Genomic DNA, 12,234 nt, shown 5'->3' with positions numbered 1-12,234 from the left:
GGACAGGGCGAAACGCAATCACAGCATGGTGAATACAATACAAGGAACCGACGGGACAGGAACGGATCACAAAGGAATAAATAGGGACTCTAATCAGGGGAAAGGATCGGGAACAGGTGTGGGAAGACTAAATGATGATTAGGGGAATAGGAACAGCTGGGAGCAGGAACGGAACGATAGAGAGAAGAGAGAGCGAGAGAGTGAGAGAGGGAGGGGGAGAGAGAGGGATAGAAGGAGGGAAAGAACCAAATAAGACCAGCAGAGGGAAACGAATAGCATGGGGAGCACAGGGACAAGACATGATAATAAATGACAAACATGACATGAGCGCTTAGTCTCCTCCGGTACTCCCTGTTCACACACAACTGGGGAGGGAGTTTTTCCTAGCCACCATGCTTCTTCACCTGCATTGCTTGCTGTTTGGGGTTTCAAGGCTGGGTTTCTGTGCAGCATTTTGTGACATCAGCTGATGTAAGAAGGGCTTTACAAATACATTTGATTGATTGATTGATTGATTGATTGATTGATTGACTACGTGTCTATCATGACATTTTCTGATGACATGATGTTGGTAGGCCTGATCACCGACAACGTTGAGACAGTCTATAGGGACGAGGTCAGAGGCCTGGCAGTGTGGTGCCAGGAAAACAACCTCTCCCTCAATGTGAGCTAGACAAAAGAGCTCATGGTGGACTACAGGAAAAGGCGGGCTGAGCACACCCCCATTCACATCAACGGGGCTGTAGTGGAGCGGGTCATGACCCAAACACACCAGGACAGTTGTGAAGAGGGCACGACAACACCTATTCCCCCAGGAGACTGAAAAGATTTGGCATGGGTCCCCAGATCCTCAAAAAGCTATACAGCTGCAACAACTGCTCGCCATCCGACCACAAGGTGCTACAGAGGGTAGGGCATATGGCCCAGTACATCACTGGGGCCAAGCTTCCTGCCATCCAAGACCTCTATACCAGGCGGTGCCAAAAAATTGTCAAAGACTCCAGCCACCCTAGTCATAGACTGTTCTCTCTGCTACCGCACGGCAAGCTGTACTGGAGCTCTAAGTGTAGGTTTAAAAGGCTCCTTAACAGCTTCTACTCCCAAGCCATTAGACTGCTAAACAGTTAATCAAATGGCTACCCTGACTATGTGAATTGTCCCCTTTTTTACGCTGCTGCTACTCACGGTTTATTATCTATGCATAGTCATTTTACCCTTACCTACATGTACATATTACCTCAATTACTTCGACTAACCTGTACCCCCGCAAATTGAAACGATACAAATTGGGGGAAACACACATTCTTTCCCAATGACCCCCATTGTAAAAGAGCCAACCTCTTCAACAAACATGCCGGAAAGCTTCTGTGTTGTTCAATTGACATGTAACAAGGTCAAAAATCCCGACCGACGGTTCGCAATGCTCCCACATAGGGAAATAGAGCTTACGAGAAGAGCCCAGTGGCTTCAGGCTAATCGGCGTGGGAGAGTGGGAAATGTGGGGAACCGGTGTCCAAGTAGGCTACATGTAGCTATGTGTGTGGAAAACATTTAATCACAGGTAAGACATTTAACTTGTTTAGTAAAGTCTGTTTGTTTGTGTTGCTGGTCTTGGCTAGCTTAATGTCCGGTTGGTACAGTACCTAGCTAGCACTCACTCACTCACATGGCTGCTAGCACTCACTCACTCACATGGCTGCTAGCACTTTCATGAAAAGCGGCATGAGGGCAGCCCGACAATATTACATTTACATTACATTTAAGTCATTTAGCAGACGCTCTTATCCAGAGCGACTTACATATTAAGTAGTGAGAATGCTCAGGAGTATGCAATGTTGAAAAGTAATCTTTGGACATGTTGTACTTTTCTTAAATGGAGTTTTGTAATTGATGAAAACAAGCAGACAAGAAGAAAATTGCACTTGAAAAAGGTTAAGCTTTTACTGTGGCCTACTGTAGGTATCCACAGGTTGTTTTCCCCACAGGCGGGCGGGGCTGCAACATTTTTTCTAATGCCGACTGGGACTATACTATACTAAAAACGCTAGAATTAGTGAATACTACAACGATAATTATTTCAGAGAGGTAACACAGAGTAAGGCCCATTGTATGTATTTATATTTGTGAGCAGGGTGCTATAATCTGTAACCTGGCTGGAACACTATATAATAATAATCTGTTCTCATCTGGGTCCCCTCTGTGGAGGCCATATGCCTGCCCTTCTCCATGTTGGCCCCTGATGGGTGTCAGGAAGACCAGCACTGTGAGGGTGATGTCCCCAGGGGCCACGTCATATGTTGGACCAACAGAAGGTTACTGATTAAGGGCTCTGTTCGAAAGTTCTGAGTTACAGCATGATGGAAATTTAATGGCAAATGTTAGTGGAGACAGCAGTCATGGTAAACTCTGCATTTGTCGGCTCAATTGGTAATTTCCGACAAATGCTACTATCGCGTAATGCTTCAGCAATACAGATTAAATAAAGCCCTCCAAGGTTTGTTTTAGAGAAGCGAGTCATTCTTGACTTTTAAAGGTAATATACACTTCAGCCAACATTTGCGACGTTTACTATGAATGTGATCTTCGTGAACATCGGGAATAATGCCTTTAAAAGGTGCATTTAAGACAGACCAATGCGCTTCCCTACAACTCGCCTTGGATTGAATCCCGGACTTAGTCTTCCAAATGAACATGAGAATGTAATTTAAGTTACCCTACTTATTGAAATAGGGCAGAAACTACATGACAAGGGCTTCATTGACAAAACTCTGAACAACTCTCAAATAATGCTATAATGCAAATAATGCTATAATGCAAATAATGCTATAATGGGGCCACAATATAATAATGTTCAATGCTCATGGGAGATGTCAAAACAGGCCATACTATCATCAGCCAGTTGATAGATACCCGAGTCACTTGTTGAAGGTTTCTGCAGTGTATCAGGGAATGTAGGTCTTATGGAAACAATTCAATTAGGAATGGCTGAACACTACAATATAGTTTAGTGTACAGTGCATTCGGAAAGTATTCAGACCCCTTGACTTTTTACACATTTTGTTACGTTACAGCCTTATTCAAAAATGTATTAAATAAAAATACATCTTCATCAATCTACACGTAGTAACCCATAATGACAAAGAGAAAACACGTTGTTAGAAATTTGGGCAAATTTATGAAATATAAAAACAGAAAAACCTTATAGACATAAGTATACAGGCCCTTTACTATGACAATCAAAATTGAGCTCAGGTGTATCCTGTTACCATTGATCATACTTGAGATGTTTCTACAACTTGATTGGACTCCACCTGAGGTAAAATCAATTGATTGGACATGATTTGGAAAAACACACACCTGCCTGAAGGTCCCCAAGAACACAGGGGCCTCCATCATTCCATCAAGTTTGGAACCACCAAGACCTTTCTAAGAGCTGGCCGCCCAGCCAAACTGAGCAAACGTGAGCTCCAGAGTTCCTCTGTGGAGATAGGAGAATCTTCCAGAAGGACAACCATCTCTGCATCACTTCACCAATCAGGCCTTTATGGTAAAGTGGCCTGACGGAAGCCATTCCTCAGTAAAAGGCACATGACAGTCTGCTTGGAGTTTGCCAAAAGGCACCTAAAGACTCTGAGACCATGAGAAACAAGATTCTCTGGTCTGATGAAACCAAGATTGAACTCTTTGGCCTGAATGCCAAGCGTCACGTCTGGAGGAAACCTGGTACCATCCCTACGGTGAAGCATGGTGTTGGCAGCATCATGCTGTGCGGATGTTTTTCAGTGGCAAGTATTGAGAGACAGGATCGAGAGAAAGATGAACGGCGCAAAGTACAGAGAGATCCTTGATGAAAACCTGTTGCTGAGCGCTCAGGACCTTGGACTGGGCCAAAGGTTTACTTTCCAACAGGACAACGACCCTAAGCACACAGCCAAGACAACGTTGGAGTGGCTTCGGGATGAGTCTCTGAATGTCCTTGAGTGGCCCAGCCAGAGCCCGGACCTGAACCCAATCGAACATCTCTGGAGAGATTTGAAAATAGCTGTGCAGCGACGCTGACAGAGCTTGAGAGGATCTGCAGAGCAGAATGGGAGAAACTCTCCATGTACACAGGTGTGTCAAGATTGTAGCATTATACCCAGGAAGACACATTTTTAGAAATGTGCTAAATCTTCTAAAAAAAACATTTTTGCTTTGTCATTATGGGGTATTGTGTGTAGATTAATGAGGGGGAAATTATTTAATACATTTTAGAATAAGGCTGTAGCGTAACAAAGTTTTGAAAAAGTCAAGGGGCTGAATACTTTCCGAATGCGCCGTATTAGCCTACTTGGTATTGAATTGTTTGAATAGACAACTGCCAGATTCTGAAATAATCATTTGTACCAGAGGACTCATGATCTTGTGCCGTATGTCTCAAGAGTCTTAGAGTAGGAGTATTGAACTAGGATCAGGAACCCCTGTTCGTGTATTCATTGTGATCTAAAAGGCCAAAACTGATCCTAAATCAGCATTCCTACTCTGAGAAACTTGATACATATGTCCCTGAACCTAATCTTTTAATAGGACTAGATAGAGGATGAATGAATGGAGTCTTGGCTATCAGTGTCTAGACTGTTAACACTCTTGAACCCTGTCCTATCTGCTGTCCAAAACACCACTCTGAAATGTTACACATGGTGTCAACATGCTGATAACGATGACATTCTATTATACAGTGATAACGTGGGACATTCTAAATGGACAAAGACCTTAAGTGTGTCCCAAATTGTGTATAGTGCACTATTTCTGACTAAACCCTCCTACACCTTGGCTGTGCCCCAAATGGCACCATATGGAAAATGGCACCCTATCCCTCAAAAGTAGTACACAATATAGGGAATATGGTGCCATTTGCGACGCAGACCTTATCTCTCTCCGCTGACCCCTTTGTGAACAGCTCTCAAGTACTTATCATTGGCACAACTTTTAAAAACGTTCAGAGTTGAGAACACAATAAGTATAAGTACAGAACAAAGTGTTAGTACAGTACTGTCATGCAGGTGAAAGAGGACCCAAAAGCGACTTAACAGAAACAGAGTTTATTTAAGTCCAAACAGGGAATAACAGAAATCCTCTAGTCTGTAGAGGGGAATAACTGGAGAAGCGGCCACAGACTGCAGGTCGCTTCGGGTAGGCGCAGGCCGTAGTTGACAGAGACACCTGCTCACACGCAGCATCTGATGAAGGCAAAAAACACGACAGGACAGGGCGATACACAATCACAGCAAAAACACGACAGGACAGGGCGATACGCAATCACAGCATGGTGAATACTAAACAAGGAACCGACGGGACAGGAACGGAACACAAAGGAATAAATAGGGACTCTAATCAGGGGAAAGGATCGGGAACAGGTGTGGGAAGACTAAATGATGATTAGGGGAATAGGAACAGCTGGGAGCAGGAACGGAACGATAGAGAGAAGAGAGAGCGAGAGAGTGAGAGAGGGAGGGGAGAGAGAGGGATAGAAGGAGGGAAAGAACCAAATAAGACCAGCAGAGGGAAACGAATAGAATGGGGAGCACAGGGACAAGACATGATAATAAATGACAAACATGACAGTACCCCCCCACTCACCGAGCGCCTCCTGGCGCACTCGAGGAGGAATCCTGGCGGCAACGGAGGAAATCATCGATGAGTGAACGGTCCAGCACGTCCCGAGACGGAACCCAACTCCTCTCCTCAGGACCGTAACCCCGTCCCCGAGAACGCATGTCCATGATCTTATGTACCTTGTAAATAGGTGCGCTCTCGACAAGGACGGGAGGGGGGGAGGGAAGACGAACGGGGGTGCGAAGAAAGGGCTTAACACAGGAGACATGGAAGACAGGATGGACGCGACGAAGATGTCGCGGAAGAAGCAGTCGCACAGCGACAGGATTGACGACCTGGGAGACACGGAACGGACCAATGAACCGCGGAGTCAACTTACGAGAAGCTGTCGTAAGAGGAAGGTTGCGAGTGGAAAGCCACACTCTCTGGCCGCAACAATACCTTGGACTCTTAATCCTGCGTTTATTGGCGGCTCTCACAGTCTTCCCCGCAGACAAAGGCAGACCGGTAGTGAAGCCTAAGGCGATGTGAGACCATGGTCGAGAAGGAATGGGGAGCGGTCTGAGACGACCGGCAGGAGGAGAGTTACCCGACTTAGTCTGCGCGCAGTCCGAACAAGCAGCCACGAAACGGCGCGTGTCACGCTCCTGAGTCGGCCACCAAAAGCGCTGGCGAATAGACGCAAGAGTGCCTCGAACACCGGGATGACCAGCTAACTTGGCAGAGTGAGCCCACTGAAGAACAGCCAGACGAGTGGAAACAGGAACGAAAAGGAGGTTACTAGGACAAGCGCGCGGCGACGCAGTGTGCGTGAGTGCTTGCTTAACCTGTCTTTCAATTCCCCAGACTGTTAACCCGACAACACGCCCATAAGGAAGAATCCCTCGGGATCAGTAGAAGCCACAGAAGAACTAAACAGACGGGATAAGGCATCAGGCTTGGTGTTCTTGCTACCCGGACGGTAAGAAATCACAAACTCGAAACGAGCGAAAAACAACGCCCAACGAGCTTGACGGGCATTAAGTCGTTTGGCAGAACGGATGTACTCAAGGTTCTTATGGTCTGTCCAAACGACAAAGGAACGGTCGCCCCCTCCAACCACTGTCGCCATTCGCCTAGGGCTAAGCGGATGGCGAGCAGTTCACGGTTACCCACATCATAGTTGCGCTCAGATGGTGACAGGCGATGAGAAAAATAAGCGCAAGGATGAACCTTATCGTCAGACTGGAAGCGCTGGGATAGAATGGCTCCCACGCCTACCTCTGAAGCGTCAACCTCGACAATGAATTGTCTAGTGACGTCAGGAGTAACGAGGATAGGAGCGGACGTAAAACGTTCTCTTAGAAGATCAAAAGCTCCCTGGGCGGAACCGGACCACTTAAAACACGTCTTGACAGAAGTAAGAGCTGTGAGAGGAGCAGCAACTTGACCGAAATTACGAATGAAACGCCGATAGAAATTAGCGAAACCTAAAAAGCGCTGCAACTCGACACGTGACCTTGGAACGGGCCAATCACTGACAGCTTGGACCTTAGCGGAATCCATCTGAATGCCTTCAGCGGAAATAACGGAACCGAGAAAAGTAACGGAGGAGACATGAAAAGAGCACTTCTCAGCCTTTACGTAGAGACAATTCTCTAAAAGGCGCTGTAGAACACGTCGAACGTGCTGAACATGAATCTCGAGTGACGGAGAAAAAATCAGGATATCGTCAAGATAGACAAAAACAAAAATGTTCAGCATGTCTCTCAGAACATCATTAACTAATGCCTGAAAAACAGCTGGCGCATTGGCGGACCGAACGGCAGAACCCGGTACTCAAAATGCCCTAACGGAGTGTTAAACGCCGTTTTCCACTCGTCCCCCTCTCTGATGCGCACGAGATGGTAAGCGTTACGAAGGTCCAACTTAGTAAAGCACCTGGCTCCCTGCAGAATCTCGAAGGCTGATGACATAAGGGGAAGCGGATAACGATTCTTAACCGTTATGTCATTCAGCCCTCGATAATCCACGCAGGGGCGCAGAGTACCGTCCTTCTTCTTAACAAAAAAGAACCCCGCCCCGGCCGGAGAAGAAGAAGGCACTATGGAACCGGCGTCAAGAGACACAGACAAATAATCCTCGAGAGCCTTACGTTCGGGAGCCGACAGAGAGTATAGTCTACCTCGAGGAGGAGTGGTCCCCGGAAGGAGATCAATACTACAATCATACGACCGGTGAGGAGGAAGGGAGTTGGCTCGGGACCGACTGAAGACCGTGCGCAGATCATGATATTCCTCCGGCACTCCTGTCAAATCGCCAGGTTCCTCCTGAGAAGTAGGGACAGAAGAAACGGGAGGGATGGCAGACATTAAACACTTCACATGACAAGAAACGTTCCAGGATAGGATAGAATTACTAGACCAATTAATAGAAGGATTATGACATACTAGCCAGGGATGACCCAAAACAACAGGTGTAAACGGTGAACGGAAAATCAAAAAGAAATAGTCTCACTGTGGTTACCAGATACTGTGAGAGTTAAAGGTAGTGTCTCAAATTTGATACTGGGATAGATGACTACCATCTAAGGCAAACATGGGCGTAGGCTTGTCTAACGGTCTGAAAGGAATGTTATGTTTCCGAACCCATGCTTCGTCCATGAAACAACCCTCAGCCCCAGAGTCAATCAAGGCACTGCATGTAGCACCCGAACCGGTCCAGCGTAGATGGACCGACATAGTAGTACAAGATCTAGATGAAGAGACCTGAGTAGTAGCGCTCACCAGTAGCCCTCCGCTTACTGATGGGCTCTGGCCTCTTACTGGACATGAATTAACAAAATGTCCAGCAACTCCAATAGAGGCACAGGCGGTTGGTGATCCTCCGTTCCCTCTCCTTAGTCGAGATGCGAATCCCTCCCAGCTGCATGGGCTCAGTCTCAAAGCCAGAGGAGGGAGATGGTTGCGATGCGGAGCAGGGAAACACCGTTGATGCGAGCTCTCTTCCACGAGCCCGGTGACGAAGATCTACCCGTCGTTCTATGCGGATGGCGAGAGCAATCAAAGAGTCCACATCTGAAGGAACCTCCCGGGAGAGAATCTCATCCTTAACCACTGCGTGGAGTCCCTCCAGAAAACGAGCGAGCAGCGCCGGCTCGTTCCACTCACTAGAGGCAGCAAGAGTGCGAAACTCAATAGAATAATCCGTTATGGACCGTTCACCTTGGCATAAGGAAGCCAGGGCCCTAGAAGCCTCCCTACCAAAAACTGAACGGTCAAAAACCCGAATCATCTCCTCTTTAAAGTTCTGGAACTTGTTAGAGCAATCAGCCCTTGCCTCCCAGATAGCTGTGCCCCATTCTCGAGCCCGGCCAGTAAGGAGTGAAATGACGTAAGCAACCCGAGCTCTCTCTCTAGAGTATGTGTTAGGTTGGAGAGAGAACACAATCTCACACTGCGTGAGAAAGGAGCGGCACTCAGTGGGCTGCCCGGAGTAGCAAGGTGGGTTATTAACCCTAGGTTCTGGAGGCTCGGCAGGCCAGGAAGTAACAGGTGGCACGAGACGTAGACTCTGGAACTGTCCAGAGAGGTCGGAAACCTGAGCGGCCAGGTTCTCCACGGCATGGCGAGCAGCAGACAATTCCTGCTCGTGTCTGCCGAGCATGGCTCCTTGGATCTTGACGGCAGTGTAACGAGCGTCTGAAGTCGCTGGGTCCATTCCTTGGTCGGTTCCTTCTGTCATGCAGGTGAAAGAGGACCCAAAAGCGACTTAACAGAAACAGAGTTTATTTAAGTCCAAACAGGGAATAACAGAAATCCTCTAGTCTGTAGAGGGGAATAACTGGAGAAGCGGCCACAGACTGCAGGTCGCCGGGTAGGCGCAGGCCGTAGTTGACAGAGACACCTGCTCACACGCAGCATCTGATGAAGGCAAAAAACACGACAGGACAGGGCGATACACAATCACAGCAAAAACACGACAGGACAGGGCGATACGCAATCACAGCATGGTGAATACTAAACAAGGAACCGACGGGACAGGAACGGAACACAAAGGAATAAATAGGGACTCTAATCAGGGGAAAGGATCGGGAACAGGTGTGGGAAGACTAAATGATGATTAGGGGAATAGGAACAGCTGGGAGCAGGAACGGAACGATAGAGAGAAGAGAGAGCGAGAGAGTGAGAGAGGGAGGGGGAGAGAGAGGGATAGAAGGAGGGAAAGAACCAAATAAGACCAGCAGAGGGAAACGAATAGAATGGGGAGCACAGGGACAAGACATGATAATAAATGACAAACATGACAAGTACAGTATGTGTAAGATGGGATCTCCCTCAGTTTCGCACTGTAACATTACAAGACTCACAGACACATTCATTCTTCATGCACACATTCTAATATCCCGGGCTCGCCCATTTCTCAATGTGCATTGTGGCACAGACGCTCTCAGGCAGGCAGGCTCTACAGCCTGCTCTTTTCTGTGTTCTCCGTCTTACCTTGTCTGCTCACTCCGCCGCACACTGTCCTGGTGTCCTCCTGGCCTGCAGTTCTGTCAGAACTCTGGTTCAGCCCTACTCTGTAGAGAGAGAGAGAGAGAGTAAGAGAGAGCAGAGTACAGTCATTCAGAACAGCACAGCATATAGAAAGTACAGAGATAGTAAAGTACAGACACTGACTGCATGCTTCTTCCTTGCATCAGAGGCCTGCTGTATCCCAGTTAAATTATATTGAGGCCTGTGTAGCCTCTCTTGTCTGGTCACTTACACCATATACAGTACTGAAGTCCCCTCCTCCCCCTCTCTCTCCCTCCCTCCCTCCCTCCCTCCCTCCCTCCCTCCCTCCCTCCTCCCTCCCTCCCTCCCTCCCTCCCTCCCTCCCTCCCCCTCCCTCCCTCCCCCCTCCCTCCCTCCCCCAGTGGATCCATTCTTCTTCATGCATCTGTGAGTTGGTTTTCTGCTGCCTCTGTTAAATGGGGCAATTACTCTACAAGAACAGATCTGCAGCGGAAGGGAATCCCACCACCGCAAATCATCTCCTCACACAATGTTAAAGCAACTAAACCTTGTTTGTACCTTCCACTAACATGCATCCTTTGTCCTGATCTTTTCCACATGCTGATTGTGCCCACATTTTCAGAAATGTTTACACATGGTATTAAAGTGTGTCTCATATTTGTCCACTGTGTCCGCATTGTGACCACTTGTAAGATATCCAGACACAATGCGTTTCTGACTGCCTCCGGATGTGCTCAGAAAATATCTGTTCAGAATCAGATCACAATGTGTCTTTTCATCGTTTACACCTGTCTACAAATGTGGGCACAATCAGAAGATCAGGACAAATGACACATGTTAGAACCAGGCTTATGTGGTCCTAAGTGCATCATGTGTCCATGTCACTTCCTTCCAGTGTGGTTAAACTCCACTCATAACAAATGGGCTGGAAGATGCTGTCATCCATCATCCATTTCTATCACTGTCTATTTTGTCTTTACTCTCGCAATTACTCTCTTCTTTCCTCTCATGTCTCCCAGTCTCTTCTAATAAAATGACTTATTGAAGAGCTACTGAACACGCCAATTGGCACGTGTGTTTTTCTGTTGCTTGTTAGAAAAATGACATTTCAGTCTTGGAGGTATGTTTCCTAACCAATTCTGCGGTTAGTGATGTTAATGATGTTTGTCCCCCATGAGACACTGTAGATGTGGAAGCCTATTTAACTTCCGGAAGTTAAAATCTCCAGAATGAGCCAGAATAAGCCAACAAAAATCTGTAATTCATTTGGAGGTTTTTGCTGAGGATGTGTTTGTTGTGCAATTTTTCATCTATAAAGGTGTTTGGTGCAGTATTTCTCAAGTTAAAAAAATGTCCGAAGTGTGTTGTCTGATATAAACAAAGTCGGAGCTGCAAGGCAGGTCTGTCTCACTACGCTATTGGATAGAGAGCAATCACCGCAGCTGTTCACACCATGTTAGTGGGCAAATGGACATTGTCAAATCAAAGCCCAACCTTCGAGACGCACAGATGTTCCAAACTTCGTTTTAGATGACACTGACTTTATGACCAAAATTATCCTATTTACACTTTGTAGTCAATGATCAAATCAAACTGTCACATGCGCCGAATACAACAGGTGTAGTAGTCCTTACAGTGAAATGCTTACTTTACAAGTCCTTAACCAACAATGCAGTTTTAAGAAAAATGTTGACACTAGAATGACTGTTTCTGAATTATATCGATGCCACATATGCCGTTTTCAAAGGGATTAGTTGCTTTTTTAAAAGCCGTTGCTTTTTAAATCTGTGTTTCAATGAAGCTCCCCTGCCTGATTTCACACCCTGGGCTTCGCAGCATGGGGCAGAGGTGTGTGTGTGTGTGTGTGTGTGTGTGTGTGTGTGTGTGTGTGTGTGTGTGTGTGTGTGTGTGTGTGTGTGTGTGTGTGTGTGTGTGTGTGTGTGTGTGTGTGTGTGTGTGTGTGTGTGTGTGTGTGTGTGTGTGTGTGTGTGTGTGTGTGTGTGTGTGTGTGTGTGTGTGCAGAAGGCCTGGGACATTAGAAGGGATGGGAGGGAAAGAGAGGAGGCTGGGACACAGGGGAGCAGAGGAGCAGGAAAGGGAACTGGATCACTAGTCATGATGCCCCTTGTACATCCTTCTTAGT

At 47.0% G+C, this 12,234-nt stretch overlaps 1 protein-coding gene across 1 annotated transcript in view; it reads right to left on the bottom strand.

Annotated features, from left to right (window-relative positions):
- LOC124002252 (guanine nucleotide-binding protein G(I)/G(S)/G(O) subunit gamma-2) overlaps positions 1-12,234 on the bottom strand; it is a 41,239-nt gene that overhangs the window by 20,596 nt on the left and 8,409 nt on the right. The window contains exon 2 of the mRNA XM_046309623.1: positions 10,074-10,153. The gene's annotated coding sequence lies outside the window, so the exon portion shown is untranslated. The remainder of the gene's footprint in view (positions 1-10,073; positions 10,154-12,234) is intronic.

This window comes from Oncorhynchus gorbuscha, linkage group LG17 (genome assembly GCF_021184085.1).
Source record: "Oncorhynchus gorbuscha isolate QuinsamMale2020 ecotype Even-year linkage group LG17, OgorEven_v1.0, whole genome shotgun sequence".
Lineage (NCBI taxonomy): Eukaryota > Metazoa > Chordata > Actinopteri > Salmoniformes > Salmonidae > Oncorhynchus > Oncorhynchus gorbuscha.
The sequence above is the reverse complement of the archived record's forward strand: the minus strand, read 5'-3'. Positions and strand labels throughout refer to the sequence as shown.